Here is a 17580-nt window from a genome sequence, read left to right as displayed (position 1 = left end):
TGGAAACTTTAATGTGATTGGGTACTTCATATAAATTAGAGCATGTGACCTTGTCTATGGGTGTGGGCCTGTGCCAGATTCACAGGTTTTATGATGTCAGGATCCAGTTGAGTCAGAATCAAAACTTTCTGATGTCGGCCCATACTCACCGAAACGCCTAGAGGAAATACAAGCAACGTATCTCATCGGAGACTCTGTGTATTTGTTATGCTAAATAAAAGCCATTTATCCATTTCGTTACTTTCATTTCATTCCCAAATCCCAAAGAAAATATTACCCGCTAACGCAGACGTATTCACGAAAACCCACGGCCGCGACCCTAAGTTTTTCGTGACCCGTCTTCGTTACATTTATTTGCCGAATGACCCTTCCGTATGGATGTTTTTACGTCAAAATAAAACGGACCAAGTATGGAAATATTTATGTCCTATATCCATAAGAGGTTAGGAATAAAGGCATCATAAATTGTTGCTAGTTACATGAATCCCTTAAACATCACTGCTGTTTGTAGGTGCATACAAGAGCACACAGCATCACAACCCAGAAGACCATGACTGAGAGGTACATGACTTTTTAAAGGATTCATGTAAATAGAGATAGACTGATCTACAAGTGGTCACTGGGAAATAATGTTTATATTTTGGACAGTATATAGTTCTTTATCTACTACCCTGATCATCCCCTCTGATTCCCGTGCCTTTTACTCCTAATGCACAGTTCTGTCCTGGTAAATTTACTGAAACAGGTTGAACATTAACCTTAACAGAAACTTAAACGTAAGAGACTGTGACTCCAGTTACTGTAGTGCATATCAAAAGGCCGATGTAAATTATAACACCTTAAACTAAGACACAGTTTGGAAACGAAAGTCTCCAGGCAAAAGACGATTGCAACACACATCAATGTGTCTCTGAATACAATTTATTTGAAAATAATTATGCACTTTCAATCAATATAAACACTTTAAAACGTTATGTCTACATTTTCTGTATTTTATTTTTCACCAACCTACACCACTTTTTAATCGTACCTTAATTCAGGGAAAGTTGTTACAAGTTATCTAAAGTCATGGGGTGGAGGTGGTGTTTAAAGGACGTTATATTCTACTGAGTCATGCAGTCAGCTGGACTGTGTATAAGCCATGACACATGGGTGGCAGGAGTTAAAGCCAAGACCAATAGTATGGGGAGTCATACTTATTAAGAAGTAGGGTTTACCAGAGAAGACAAGCTTAAAAACATAATAAGAACACAAAAACACAAAATAAAGAAAGAAAACACTAATACAACAAAACGTAAGAGACACTGAGAACAGAGAGAAAATTGAGACATATGAAAGAAACAGAAACACATGGGCTCTTGGAATACAAATAAAGAAACAAAATATGAAAGCCCTGAAAACACTACTGACGTTAAAATAATCAAACTGTACTGAAAGTAAAATTCTTGATCTAAGAGACAGAAATTCTGAAAGTACTGAACTTCATAACTCTTAAAAAAATTGTACTACTGCAGATATATTTTTATTGCAAAACAGTTGCATGTCTATGCATGGACTGACTATACATTACAGAATAACAATTTCAAATGCAAGCAATTCAAGTAATATATTTGCATGATTAAATTTTATCATAAGCCCACAAAACAGCAAATCTCATGATGTAATACATTTGAAATGTACAGCGTGTCCACAGAGTCCCTTCGGGGATTTGAAAAATTGTGGCGGGCAACCAAATTGAGCTAGCCACATGCGGTTTGCGGCAGATTACAGTGAAGCTCTGGAAGTATTTACTGACCTCAGTAGACCTCGATGTAGGCTCCCTTGGTAGCACGGAGAACGTACAGACGAAATTCGAGCTCTTGCCATGTTCTGTGGAATAGCCGAGATCGCCTTCCAGATACTGGTCTTCAGGTCACCAGTTAACGGACTTGCTCCAGCCAACATGCTCCACAGAACATGACAAGAGCTCGAATATTATCTGAACGTTCTACTGAGGTCATAGAAAAGCTTCCAGAGTTCCATGTAATCTGCTGAAAACCGCATGTGGCTAGCTAAATTTTTCAAAACCCCGAAGGGACTTTGTGGACACACTGTATTACATTTGTTAATGGGTTTTTAATCAAAGTTCAAGGATGAACATTTTTGTATGAGAAACATAAATTCCAAACATTCACGTTTTCCTCTTGCTGCGTCTTGATCTACGAGAAGTTGATTTCTTTGAGCCAGACGATTTCTTTCGCATTACATTCCTACCCCTCATACTGTCTCTCACCACTTCCTTTGCAGCTTTCTTAAGAGCTTTTGCTCCCACAGCTTTTTTGGGAGTACTAGGGCGACCTGAAAAAGTTTATCACACAGCATTTAAAAATTGAATGTATTTATAAACCCAACACAAGCAGTTATAAACACTTATTAATGTCGGACATAACTCAAAATATCTTAGCTACACAAACATTCACACACCACACCATCATTTTGTATGCATGGCAAAGTCCAGCTTAAGATATACAACTTCTTTTCTCTCCAGCTAAATGTTCAAATTACGGTTCCAGAGGCCCAATCACATTTGACTTAGATTTCACTGTGTATGATGCAACAGCAATGACTGAACAGAATATTTTCATATCCGCAGTATTAAGTTTGGGGCTTCATCTTTGACCAGGCACTAATCTGGTCTCAAGAGTAATGTAGCTTAGTTTTACTGTTTTTATATTATCTCTGTGGAAAAGTGAAACAAAGTTTCCATAATTAATCTACACAATCTGGAGGCCTCAGAGAACAAAATTCACAATGTAATTTTTGTGAATCAAAGAAGATGAACTTCTATGAGCATCACAGGATACGTTATCTCAAAATGTGTGTGAGTGTTCGGGGATCACATGTTGAACACTAGCTGTGATGTACAGACTTTTGAGATGCAGACAGATTGTCTCTCAGCTCCGGTAGTATTAAAGTGGTTCTTCAGCGAAATGCTTAACAAAACACAGCCTCATTCAAGATGCGTCACGTTCGTTGCAAATTAACTAGGTCAAGTGGACATAAATCTTGGGGACCATTTTAAACACTAACCAAGCCGATATGCCAAACCTAAGATCCTGATCCGTATTTTATGCAACGGACGTCATATGTTTCAGGTAGATTACCAATCTGTACACATATGCAAGAACACCTGAAATGAGTCTCGGCCACTAATATATTCAGATTTAATATTGATATAGGTGAGGTTACACTTACTCTTTCTCTTAGAAACTGCGCGCCGCTTAACTTTCCTCGTTGATTTTCTTTTAGCTGGCGTCCTCCTTTTACTTTTCGATCCACGAGGAGGCATGTTTTACACTTTGTATGTGGCTTATTGAATTATTTGAGTAAACCACTTTATATTGCTGTCGCTTCTGTACTCCGACTTTCACGAACTGACTGCCACCTAGTAAGCAAAAGGGAAATTTGTCCATGAAGTGTAGCGGGGAAACATACATACAGACATGACAAGATATCTACTACCTAGAACAACGCTAGAAATTCTTCAGGGTAAAACCTAACCAGACGTAAAACAAAACAACCTTATCTAACCTAACATATAAAACCTAACCTAACCTAACCCAACTAAACCTAACCCTAAACGCAACCTAATCCAATGTAACTTATTTCAATCCAAATAAAAGGAATCCAAAATAACCGACTCGTATGGGATAAAACCCACCGCCGCTTAAGGACTTTCAAATGACCTTATAGGACTTCACCAGGATTTCTCCAGCAATTCTGCATGACAACAAAATTTGCGAATAACTTCTCCAGGACTCCTCCGACACTACTATAGGACTTTTCCAGGATTTTGCAGGAATTCGCCAGGATTCTAAAGGACTTTTGCAGGAAGTCCCAACGACCACCCGATGAATACGATAGAAATTCTCCAGGACAACCCAACCCATCGTAAAACAACAACCTTATATAACTCACCATTAACTTACCTAACTTAACTGAACCTATCCTAACCTAACCTAACCAAACCAAACCAAACCTAACCTAACCCTTCCAAACCAAACCTAACCAAACCAAACCTAACCCAACCCAACCCAACCCACAACGCTACCTAATACAATGTAACTTATCCCAATCAAATCCAAAATAACCGACCCGCATAGGATCAAACACACCACCGCTTGAGGTATTCCAAATAACCTTCAAGGACTTATCCAGGATTTCTCCACCATTTCTCCACGAACAGTAAATTGCGCATAACATCTCCAGAACATCTCCGACACTACTTTAGGACTAATCCGGGATTCATCCAGGACGTTTCCATGAATTCTTCCAGATTCCTCCACAGGGCTGTGGAGTCGGATGCAATTTTAGGTGTAGTCGGAGTCAGTAAAGATGTACCGACTCCGACCTCGATTAAAATCTTAAAAACAATTTCTATACCGTGTGAATCAAACTTCTACGGAGATTCAACGACGCGTTGAGCCACATGGTGTGGGACTAATGCCTCGTAACTTTGGCTCCGGGACATTAAGAATACTAACTGCCTACAAGCCTAATTCTCTTACTAGAGTTCTTAAATGCAGATGAAAACATTAACTGTGTTAAACAATAATTATAATTAGGAATTCCTTACCTCAAGCTTTGTTCAGTTGTAGGAGACCACGACCTAAAATGGAGAGAGTGTATGGCAGATATTGTAAAACGTTTTTAACAGCACAATATTATCTACTCTACGACGCACTTGTTCTACAAGCGATTCACAGCTCGGCTCTTTCCGCAATAACGAAAGCGGATTGTTGACGGTAGTAATGAAACACAAAAATGCCGAATAAACAGATGACATAACAGTTAGTTTCTTAGGTAACATGCAGACAGATAACTAACAATTAGTTTCTAAGGTAACATGCCGAGTAAACAGATAACTAACAATTAGTTTCTAAGGTAACATAACAATGCACGCAGGAGTTCATATAAAAGCTGACCATTGTTGTCTTTCCATATTTACACATTCTCCAGCACAACCCAACCCATCGTAAAACAAAAACCTTGCATTACGCACCCTTAAATTACCTAACTTAACTGAACCTATCCTAACCTAACCAAACCAAACCTAACCTAACCAAACTTAACCTAACCAAACCAAACCTAACCCAACCCAAACCAACCTAACCCACAACGCTACCTAATACAATGTAACGTATCCTAATCTAACTTAAACGAATCCAAAATAACCGACCCGCATAGGATCAAACCCACCACCGCTTAAGGAATTCCAAATATCCTTCCATGACTTCTCCAGGATTTCTCCAGCACTTCTACATGACCAACGAAATTCCGCATAAACTTTCCAGGACATCTCCGGCACTAGTTAACGACTTATCCAGGATTTATCCAGGACTTTTCCAGTAATTCTCCCGGACTTCTCCACAGGGCTAGTGCCAAATACATAACTGGTCGACTACCATATTTGATGAGGTGATTAGGTTAAAATAAACATGGTAGGCGAGTCTACAGTAATCCCTTGCCAAGGACGTCTTCAATTTGTATGCAGTAAGGCAGATATTTCATGTCTAATTAATATACGACGTTTTCAGTTAATATATTCTGGAATGGTTTTTGGGGTTGTGTGAAAATATAAATCACAGATCATTTTTTTGATCATGAGTCAAATTTACGAAAACAGAAATTTTGGAAGACGAATTTACTCTGTATCACATAAAAATCTGACCACTAATATAATAAATGTGCATATTCTTTTAACAAGATAAAACATAATAACGTTTGAATTTACATGTTTGGTTTCTTGATCAGGTCACACCTGTTAACTTATTCTAGTTCTATACTTATAAACCTAAGCGAGTAGGGAGTTACAAAACTGTAAATCGAATATGTTTAGTAATTGCGTGGCGTATATAATAATAGTTCCTTCATTATACCAATATTATGACGGACACTACCAACTGTGCAAAGAAAATTTAAAATACGCGAGGTTTCGATAAGTGTCTCTACTCCAGCCTTTAGAAAATTGTCTCTCTTTATGCTCAAGGTAGTCATTTATTGCTGGTATTCTGACCCCATGATATTATATAAACCGATAAGTCCAAACACAAGGATATATTGCAAAGCGTATACATATAATAAATGAAACGCGACGTGATGTTTCATCTCATAACGCATCTGCGAAGCGAACGTATATTGTCTATAACACAATTACAATGCTGACAATAAAAAATACAATTAAATACACGGTAGATAAACTAATTACCTCCAAGCTCGTCTTACGAAAGTGAACGACAACAATTTTAATAACAAAAATACGGTTTCCACCCTATGTTTGTTCCAAAGAACTAAATAGAGTCTGAAATGTTTGCCGAATACGTTTTCTGATATCAACATGTGTCAAATTCCAGTCTTCAGACTTCTTTAATTATCCCGATTTATAAATTAATACATAATTCAAGACGTCAATTATAAATTACAAACGATATTCCACTGGTTATTTCGCTGTTCGACCTAAGCCCATAGTCGTTATGTTCAACTCTTTCTGTCCATCAACTCTTTACGTCTACAACTAATTAAAAATAATACTTCTCTGGAGAAAATCGAAAAAAAAAGAATTAAGTTTAGGAACAAAGGGAGGATAATAGACTCTTTGGAAGCATCCATTCTATCTAACATCCTGCTTGCTCCCTCCTTCAAAATTTATCTTATTTATATAATTCTTCTTCGGCAAGTCTTTTTTATTATCTGGCAACTCTGAAGAAACAAGGTTAAAAAAGATGTGGATGTTGAAGAAGTGCAATAGAATTAGCAGCCCAGCGTGAATAATGAGCTCGAGCTCAAGCACAAAGTTTATCAACTATTCCAGCCTGCGCTTTCATTGTTCGCCCGCATACACTCCAATATATTCTGCTAGTAATAGGTAAAGTTACCCGGGAATTAGGAACACTAATTGAAAGAATCGCATTTCGTTCCTATCATAGAGTGAAGAAGGATTTTCAACAGCAAAAACAATTAATAATGACAAGAATAAAATATAATAATGCTGACGCACAACACTCGCTTACGTCAGAAATTCCGTCTTCGTCGATTAAAAAAATATTTACTTTTACAGTATAATGCTATTATTAGTTTTATGAGAACATAAAATTAATTGAGCTGGTTTGATTGTAGTCCAATGACGAATTTTTATGAACTCGATAAAGAAACTGTTTCTGGATTTCAGATTTTAAATCCGATAAAAAGTGGTAGTGGAACCACGCCTACGGAGAATCTGACGTAAATACGTCTCTGTATTTAAATTATATTTAGGCAATAAATAAAATGAAAGGAAGGTGGTTAAAAGACTTTACCACGTTTTAAAATCTTGAGTAAGAAACTAAACTCACCTCCCCTGAAGGGTTAAAACACTTGACCAACCACTTGGTCAAGATTCCTAGGTACCAACAATGCCGAGTAAACAGATGACGTTTCCTAGGTAACCATTGTTGTCGATTTGTTGATATTGATCTTACACATTTTGACGTGAATACGTCTGTAAAGTCAGACCGACATATGGGGTACCAGGACGGAAACGGCGATGTAACGTTTGCAGGGTGATCCATTCCGACACTATAATCTCGTCACTAATAACACGATTTAAATAAATGTGGTCTCGTTCGATCGGGTATACGACTACGATGCGAGTATGACCTTGAGTGGTGCCGCGCATGCGCGAGGCTCGGGTGGCGGCCTGCGTCGACTGGCGGCCATTTTCGGCGTGGGCGAAAATTTCCGGGCAGAATATCTCGCGACTCCGATGTGCTAGCGCGTTGATTTTGGTGCCAAACGACACAGGCACACCCCGAGTTTTTTGTGTCCCGTCTTCGTTACACTTATTTGCCGAATGACCCTTCCGTATAGATGTATTTACGTCAAAATAAAAAGGTCTATGTATAGATATATTTGTGTCCTATTTCCATAAGAGGTTAGGAATAAAGACAACATAAATTGTTGTAAGTTAAATGAATCCCTTAAACATCACTGCTGTTTGTAGGTGCATACAAGAGCACACAGCATCACAACCTAGAAGACCATGACTGAGAGGTACATGACTTTTTAAAGGATTCATATAAATAGTGGTAGACTGATCTACAAGTGGTCACTGGGATGTAATGTTTACATCTTGGACATATATAGTTCTTTATCTACTACCCTGATCATCCCCTCTGATTCCCATGCCTTTTACTCCTAATGCACAGTTCTGTCCTGGCCAATTTACTGAAACAGGTTGAACATTAAACTTAACAGAAATTGTATAAACTTAAACGTATGAGACTGTGACTCCAGTTACTGTAGTGCATATCAAAAGGCTGATGTAAACTAAACCAAGACACAGTTCGGAAACGAAAGTCTGTAGGCAAAAGACGAAGGCAAGACACATCAATGTTTCTCTGGCTACAATTTATTTGAAAATAATTATGCACTTTCAATCAATATAAACACTTTAAAATGTTATGTCTCATAGTTATGTTACCTTAGAAACTAATTGTTAGTTATCTGTTTACTCGGCATGTTACCTAAGAAACTAACTGTTATGTTATCTGTTTATTCGGCATAGTTGTGTTTCTTTCTGCCGTCAACAATCCGCTTTCGTTATTGAGGAAAGAGCTGAGCTGTGAATCGCTTGTAGAAGAAGTGCGTCGTACAGTAGATAATATTGTGCTGCCAAAAACGTTTTAGAATATCTGCCCTCCACTCTCTCGATTTTAGATCGTGGTCTTCTACAATTAAACAAAGGTTGAGGTAAGGGATTCCTATTTATATTTATTGTTTATCACAGTTACTGTTTTTATCTGCATTTGTGAACTCTTTTAAAAGAATTAGGCTTGTAGACAGTTCGTATACTTAAGGTACCGGAGCCAAAGTTACAAGGCATTATTCCCACACCACGTGAACCAACGCGTCGTTGAATCTCCGTTGAGGCTCACACGGTATAGAAATTGTTTTTAAGATTTTACATCAAGGTCGGAGTCGGTACATTTTTACTGACTCTTACTCCACCTAAAATTGTATCCGACTCCACAGCCCTGTGGAGGAATATGGGATAATTCCTGGTAACGTCATTGATATATCCTGGATGTCCTAAAATGGTGTCGGAGATGTCCTGGAGAGGTTATGCGGATTTTCTTTGGTCATGGAGAAATCCTGGAGAAGTCCTGGAATGTTATTTGGAACTCCTTAAGCGGTGGTGGGTTTGATCCTATTCGGGTCGGTTATTTTAGATTTGTTTAAGTTTGATTGGGATAAGCTAGATTGTATTAGGTAGCGTTGTGGTTTAGGTTGTGTTGTGTTGGGTTACGTTTGGTTTGTTTAGGTTAGGTTTGGTTTGGTTTGGTTAGCTTAGATTAAGTTAGGTTTGGTTTGGTTAGGTTAGGATAGGTTCAATTAAGTTAGGTAAGTTAAGGTTGCGTTATGTAAGGTTGTTGTTTTACGATGGGTTTGGTTGTCCTGGAGAATGTGTAAATATGGACCGACAACAATGGTCAGCTTTTATATGAACTCCTGCGTGCATTGTTATGTTACCTTAGAAACTAATTGTTAGTTATCTGTTTACTCGGCATGTTACCTGAGAAACTAACTGTTATGTTATTTGTTTATTCGGGATTGTTGTGTTCCATTACTACCGTGAACAAGCCGCTTTCGTTATTGCGGAAAGAGCCAAAGTGTGAATCGCTTGTAGAAGAAGTTCGTCGTAGAGTAGATAATATTGTGCTGTTAAAAACGTTTTAGAATATCTGCCCACCATTTCAGATCGTGGTCTCCTACAATTGAACAAAGCTTGAGGTAAGGGATTCCAATTTATAATCATTTTTCATCACATTTAATGTTTTCATCTGCATTTGTGAACGCTTGTAAGAGAATTAGGCTTGTAGACAGTTTGTATTCTTAAGGTACCGCAGCCAAATTTACAAGGCAATATTCCCACACCATGTGGCTCAACGCGTCGTTGAATCTCCGTAAGAGTTAGCCTCACACGGTATAGATATTGTTTTTAAGATTTTATATCGAGGTCGGAGTCGGTACATCTTTACTGACTGCGACTCCACCTAAAATTGCATCCGACTCCACAGCCCTGTGGAGGAATCTGGGAGAATTCCAGGTAAAGTCCTGGATAAGTCCTAAAGTAGTGCCGGAGATGTCCTGGAGAGGTTATGCGGAATTTCTTTGGTCATGGAGAAGTGCTGGAGAAATCCTGGAGAAGTCCTGGAATGTTATTTGGAATTCCTTACGCGGTGGTGGGTTTGATCCCATGCGGGCCGGTTATTTTGGATTCGTTTAAGTTTGGTTAGGTTAGGATAGGTACAGTTAAGTTAGGGAAGTTAAGGGTGCTTTATATAAGGTTGTTGTTTTACTTTGGGTTGGGTTGTCCTGAAGAATTTCTATCGTATTCATCGTGTGGTCGTTGGGACGTCCTGGAAATGTCCTTGAAAATCCTGGAAAATTCGTGGAGAAATCCTAGAAAAGTCCTAGAGTAGTGTCAGAGAAGTCCTGGAGACGTTATGAAGAAATTTTTTTGTCATAGAGAATTGCTGGGGAAGTCCTATAAGGTCATTTGAAAGTTCTTAAGCGGCGGGGGGTTTTATCCCATGCGGGTCGATTCTTTTGGATTCATTTAATTTGGATTGAGATAAGTTACATTGGATTAGGTTGCGTTTAGGGTTAGGTTATGTTCTGTTAGGTTTAGTAGGGTTAGGTTAGGTTAAGTTTTTTATGTTAGGTTAGATAAGGTTGTTTTGTTTTACGTCTGGTTATGTTTTACCCTAGAGAATTTCTAGCGTTGTTCGTGAGGATGTCCTGGATACGTGCTGGAGAAACAGGGCTGTGTTGTCAGTAATAAAATCCCTGACATCATTATTTTGTCCGTATGTTCTAACGTTTTGAGAAAGCAAACGCATTTCATCGCTTGCCGGCAAATTGCTACAGCTTTCTAACCTGAACTCTTCTATTTAAATGAATACCGCAAAGAACGCGAATGGTGGCATTTTTTCGTGCATTATTCTGGCATTTATTTTTCTAGGTAGTAGATATCTTGTCATGTCTGTATGCATGTTTCCCCGCTACACTTCATGGACAAATTTCCCTTTTGCTTACTAGGTGGCAGTCAGTTCGAGAAAGTCACAGTACAGAAGCAACAGCAATATAAAGTGGTTAACTCAGATAATTCAATAAGCCACATACAAAGTGTGAAACATGCCTCCTCGTAGATCGAAAAGTAAAAGGAGGACGCCAGCTAAAAGAAAATCAACGAGGAAAGTTAAGCGGCGCACAGTTTCTAAGAGAAAGAGTAAGTGTAACCTCACCTATATCAATATTAAATCTGAATATATTAGTGGTCGAGACTCATTTCAGGTGTTCTTGCATATGTGTACAGATTGGTAATCTACCTGAAACATATGACGTCCGTTGCATAAAATATGGATCAGGATATTTTGGCATATCGGCTTGGTTAGTGTTTAAAATGGCCCCCAAGATTTATGTCCACTTGACCTAGTTAATTTGCAACGAACGGGACGCATCTTGAATGAGGCTGTGTTTTGTTAAGCATTTCGCTGAAGAACCACTTTAATACTACCGGAGCTGAGAGACAATCTGCCTGCATCTCAAAAGTCTGCACATCACAGCTAGTGTTCAACATGTGATCCCCGAACACTCAAACACATTTTGAGATAACTTATCCTGTGATGCTCATTGAAGCTCATCTTCTTTGATTCACAAAAAATACATGGGGAATTTGGTGTCGGAGGCCTCCAGATTGTATACGAGTGATGGTGTGGTGTGTGCAAGTTTGTGTAGCTAAGATATTTTGAGTTATGTCCGACATTAATAAGTGCTTATAACTGCTTGTGTTGGGTTTATAAATACATTCAATATTTAAATGTGTGATAAACTTTTTCAGGTCGCCCTAGTACTCCCAGAAAAATTAAGAAAGTTGTAGAAAAAGCTGCAAAGGAAGTGGTGAGAGATAGTTTGAAGCGTAGGAATGTACGTAGAAAGAAGTCGTCTGTCTCAAAGAAATCAACTTCTGGTAGATCCAAACGCAGCAAGAGGAGAACGTGAATGTTTGGAATTTATGTTTCTCATACAAAATGTTCATCCTTGAACTTTGATTAAAAACCCATTAACAAATGTAATACAGTGTGTCCACAAAGTCTCTTCGGGGTTTTGAAAAATTGAGCTAGCCACATGCGGTTTTCAGCAGATTACAGTGGAACTCTGGAAGCTTTTCACTGACCTCAGTAGAACGTCCAGATGATATTCGAGCTCTTGTCATGTTCTGTGGAGCATGTTGGCTGGAGCAAGTCCGTTAACTGGTGACCTGAAGACCAGTATCTGGAAGGCGATCTCGGCTATTCCACAGAACATGGCAAGAGCTCGAATTTCGTCTGTACGTTCTCCGTGCTACCAAGGGAGCCTACATCGAGGTCTACTGAGGTCAGTAAAACACTTCCAGAGTTTCACTGTAATTGGCCGCAAACCGCATGTGGCTAGCTCAATTTGGTTGCGCGCCACAATTTTTCAAAACCCCGAAGGGATTTTGTGGACACGCCGTACATTTCAAATGTAATACTTCATGAGATTTGCTGTTTTGTGGGTTTATGATAAAATTTAATCATACAAATATATTACTTGATTTGCTTGCATTTGAAATTGTTATTTTGTAATGTAGAGTCAGTCCATGCATAGACATGCTTCTGTTTTGCAATAAAAATATATCTGCAGTAGTACAACAACCTTATATAACGCACCCTTAACTTACCTAACTTTACTGAACCTATCCTAACCTAACAAAACCAAATCAAATCTAACCCAACCCAACCTAACTCACAACGCTACCTAATACAATGTAACTTATCCCAATCAAACTTAAACGAATCCAAAATAACCGACCCGCATAGGATCAAACCCACCACCGCTTAAGGAGTTCCAAATAACCTTCCAGGACGTCTCCAGGATTTCTCCAGCACTTCTCCATGATCAAAGAAACTCCGCATAACCTCTCCAGGACATCTCCTTCACTACTTTAGGACTTATCCAGGATTTATCCATGACTTTTCCAGGAATTCTCCAGGTCTTCTCCACAGGGCTAGTGCGAAATCCGTAACTGGTCGAGTGCCATATTTGATGAGGAGATTAAGTTAAAGTAAACATGGTGGGCCAGTCTACAGTAATAAGGACGTGCAATACGCAGCGCAATTTACTTATACTGTTTACTGTCAAGTCTGCGTCATTGTCTAACATTAGACAGTTCACTGCAGCACACTTAGAATTTCGTAAGAATTACAATTCATTACGAAATAAAGTACAGGGAGAATATTTGACCTAAAACTGGTGCGATATTGAAGAGCAGTTATATGTGCACATTTTTTACACTACAGACAATTTTTGTCTGTGTTCCGCCATTGAAGTGAATTCTATTTTGTTTTGCCAGTCTTCTTCTGGGTGGGGAGAGGGAGAGAGAGAGAGAAAATATAAGTGTCATTATAATTCGCGTCAACTGCACCTTCTTTAAAACTGGGACTCTTTAGGCCTATATGAAATTCTGTGCTCCTAGTATTTCTGAACACCGGACGTGGTAGAAGACACTCGTTCAAAGGGCGGTGATGAAGAGCCTGATTCTGTATCTTTTATCTGTGTAAAGGGAATGAACGTCAGTGTGTTCGCTGGTACCTCTGCCGTCCATGGTTTCAATTCAGTATGCTCCTCTAGGTCGCAATTGTTGTAATTTCTTCAAATCTGCACACATGCCAAGGAAAAATATTTCACTTGCTAAATTACACAATTTAGCAGTCATTATAAGACACAGGTAATAATATTAATTACAAAAAATTGGCAGTGGAACCACGGTTCCCTAGTTAACGTTGAATAACGTTTTACTGTAGAAGTATATTAGTACTGAAATAAAATTTTATTTACACATTAATGTATACATTTACATCTTATCTATACGTAACGTCATCCGACTACAGCTTATCTATGTGTTGTGTCATGTACTCAACACACTCTAGAACCGTTTTTTGTTACCAAATAAATGGCCAAAACTCCTAAACCGTAAGAGTTTGCAAATTTGTAAAGCTCGTGTTCATTTACGTATTTCACTCGCAATATGTCCAGGCCTAACTCTTACGCTTTAGATGTGGCAAGCGGTTGAAGTTAAGGAACGAGGGTATAGTTATTACATGTTTGGGGTAATTATTTCAGCAATGTGTAAAATATGCATTATAGAATAAAATAAACATCATGTAGAAAAAGCCTTTTATTTACTCTTTAATTTACATATGGGTTTATATTCTCTATCTTACACAGGTCTCGAGTTATTGGCGTTTGAAGAAGTTACACACCAGCGTTACCTTACGTCTTACAGTTTCCGTCGAGTGTACCGCGATTTTATAAAAGTTACTCAACGTTAAAACATTAATTACATTCAGTATAAATGTGTATATATTTATTTATTTATCTATCTTACCCCTTCTCTCCTCCACTGCTCACCTTTGACCAACTTTTTGTTATCAATCTAACTATATAAATTCTCTGATCAAGTACCTTATATGTTTTGCATATTTTCTCGTGATTTTATCGAATTTACTGTTTTAATTTGAACTATTATTACGAAGATATATATATTCCGTAGCAAGTGACCTTTATGTATTAATGTCCTCTACACTTATGTAATTATTTTTTGATAATATCTTTGTTGTTACCATTCTGTATACATTATTGCTTTCCTATGTTCTTATCTTGTGCTGTATCTGTAATTGGCCTTCTGGCTTTCGATACAGTACAATAATAACAAAGAATTTAATCGGACTGAAATTAAACATCGTCATTGTTGATGTTAGTATTGTTATTATATTGACGTAGCCATTGTTTAAATATTCTTACTCTTTTTGTTGCATATTCACCGACTCGCCCCACTTTTCATTTGACGACTTGATCTCACGATGGCTACGTATTGAAGCCACTTCTCCAGTTTTACTGTTTCTCGTCCCACTTCACAAATTTGTACGAAGTGAAAATGATATTGACCATGTGGGTACTTAATACATGTGTAGAATGATATATTGTTTTGTGTAATGCTGATCATCACCTTCTTCTCTTCACGGATTAGGCTGTTCCTGTATGTTTATATGTATTTGCTTCTACCGGTAAACAGACGTTCAGATGTTGACACCATCTAACTTTATTTGCATTTATTTTGTGCATTAATGCGGATATATTCATTTCCTGTCGTATGACCTCATTTCTATGCTGTCCATTTCTTTGGCGCTTCTTAGAAATAGCTGATGTCTATTTCAATCAGGGGACGGGCGGACAAACGAATAAAGTCTTCTTTGGTTCCTTTATAAAAGTAAACTGTCAGTTCCATTGCACATCGCCGGCAGAAGAGAGCGGATTTAACTCTGGAAATGTGCATTTGATTGCATCGTGTCGTTACGTACTTTTTTAACTATCGAGTTCAAATGTCAGTAACATTCTACGCCGGAGTTTCACGCCATCTGTAGGTACAAGTTTGTAAGGGAAAGCCCTAACTCTGGTTTCGCCACTAGATGGGAGGGCATGTTTCATTTATCACTCTACTGGTTTTTAACTACAGTGATTGTTGCTTGTTTACGAGTTCTCTGTAAATAATTCCTCCATTATTTTCCAATTAAAATAGTTGTATCTTACGTTTAAAAATTAACAAATTAAATGCTCTCAGAAATGCTCGTTCATCTGTTTCTCCAGACAGTAGTGTCATGTAATTTTCCATCATTCATAACTGCCATTTTCTTTAGTACATTAATGGACCTACACGTAAAATTACATAAGAAAGTAGAGAGCAAAGGTTTTAACTGGATTCTTGACCAGTTCCCAAGCTGTCAGCTTCTCAAGGACTCGGCTCCATAATGATGTTATTTAGTTGGTTAGTCATATTTATCATTCGTCTTCTAGATGACATCCAGTGATGTATGACGTTTAATGAGAATAGGCCGGTTAGTTAATTAGTCTCCATGCGTTTATAACCTTTTTCATAAAGCATAGTTTCCCAACTCCCCAGCTCTGTGTACCTGCAGTGACAGCTGAGCAGAAGCAGTAATGCCAACCCTGGAAACACTGCGCTTTGTATCGCCCATTCGTTTGGTTGTAGCTTCTTTGTGCGAGCATTCCAACTTGCCATTTATCTCTGTTTGGTGGTTACAGTTTTGTGATAGAACTACTGTGAGTTCTAACCCTCAAATTCCAAACATTACTACAAGTTTCTTTCTGTATATTTCTTCTACTCTCTCCCTATTCGTCGTATTTCCGTTTCCGGAGCAGACATGAGGGCGCCATAACAAAACACATGCGAGCTTCAACTCTTCGTTGCAGTTATGGCCCTACGAGCACACGAAATTCATTACACCAACGTCTTTTGGTGCGGAACAACTAATTGGTATACAACACACAAACAATAAATAAATAAATACGTCAATGCATAACATATTTTGTATAATTAAGTAGCGTTATTTTATCTATAAAAAGTTTTTTTTGGATCTTGTCCGTTTTCTAAATTACGAATAGAATTTAAAATGCGACGTTTCGGAACCTGTCACTCAGTCACATCCACATGACGTGGCATGTGGCCTGGAGTGGTCCAGAGTGGACTCGTCCGTCTCCCCCTGTGTTTTTCAGTCTTTATGTAAACGACATACCTACACCCTCCCGCCTCGTCTAGCTAACGCAGTACGTTGAAGACAAGGCTCTCGTAGCCACGTTCCGTAGTTCATCTCCCACCAGAAATAAAATCCCTTAGTTTGAATATTAACGGTCTTCTGCTACTTCTATATTTCCTTTATCGTAAGCATGTCGTCTTTTTAGTTTTAAGACACTTCTTACCGATTCTATCATTTCTTTTCGTAAGCAGAAATGGTGTAACCTAGCAAGTGACGATGTCTAGTTCTTTGTCATTGTACAGATTTGAAGACCTGTAACTCGGACGGGAAGCATTTTCAGACCTATGTTCTACACGACCTTCTTTCATCCTTAGAGTTAGTAGAACACATTACCAAAGTTTGGCCACACATTTCAGGACCAGTCTGTACATTAAGCAGTCAGATTGTAGGCCTGATGTAATCATCTTAATTTAAAATAGGCCTAATAATGCATGCACTTACATAGTAATGAAATGTTACTAGTTAAATTATTTTGTTACTGATTCATATTCTGTGTCGTCTCTGTCTTAAGTGAGAGAAAAAAAAGGATTTCTGTGAACGCTTTTGAGATAAAAACAATGTTTCCGTTCGGTTTTTTTCTCTTTTAGGTTCAGTTACAATTTAGATCTCGTAAAGAGACTAAATCCTTCTTGGCAGGTCATTAGGTGACTCAAATAAGAAAAGTTTCTAATGACGTAAAAGTGCAGCTGATGGATAAATCTCGCTTGTTCCGTCTGTCTGTCTGTCTGTCTACCTGCCTCATCTGCATGGGATTAACATGTCTCCGAAAACTTAACAAAGAGGAATGAAAATAAGGGTTTTTAGATGATGAAAGAAATAGAATTAAATTATTGGATTTAAGAGAGATTAAGATATCTTTGGGGTC

At 38.2% G+C, this 17580-nt stretch overlaps 1 protein-coding gene and 2 long non-coding RNA genes across 11 annotated transcripts in view; 2 read left to right on the top strand and 1 right to left on the bottom strand.

The window, feature by feature from the left end:
• Positions 1-17580, top strand: part of LOC110829632 (EGFR adapter protein) — a 743671-nt gene that overhangs the window by 288533 nt on the left and 437558 nt on the right. The gene's annotated exons all lie outside the window — the stretch shown is intronic.
• LOC147872140 (uncharacterized) lies at positions 1507-7426 on the bottom strand. 2 transcript variants are annotated; one of them, XR_015537828.1, is made up of 4 exons: positions 7371-7426; positions 4616-4648; positions 3235-3424; positions 1507-2337 (listed from the first exon to the last, which is right to left on the bottom strand). It is a non-coding gene; the product is annotated as an uncharacterized LOC147872140 (long non-coding RNA). The 2 variants fall into 2 exon arrangements; XR_015537827.1 differs by lacking the exon at positions 7371-7426 and having other exon boundaries at positions 4616-4793.
• Positions 8587-14462, top strand: LOC147872139 (uncharacterized). Its single transcript, XR_015537818.1, has 4 exons — positions 8587-8766; positions 11119-11308; positions 11921-13828; positions 14329-14462. It is a non-coding gene; the product is annotated as an uncharacterized LOC147872139 (long non-coding RNA).

This window comes from Zootermopsis nevadensis, unplaced genomic scaffold (assembly GCF_977971745.1).
Source record: "Zootermopsis nevadensis isolate Lab colony 2312 unplaced genomic scaffold, Znev_1.0 Znev_ptg000030l, whole genome shotgun sequence".
Classification (NCBI taxonomy): domain Eukaryota; kingdom Metazoa; phylum Arthropoda; class Insecta; order Blattodea; family Termopsidae; genus Zootermopsis; species Zootermopsis nevadensis.
The sequence above is the reverse complement of the archived record's forward strand: the minus strand, read 5'-3'. Positions and strand labels throughout refer to the sequence as shown.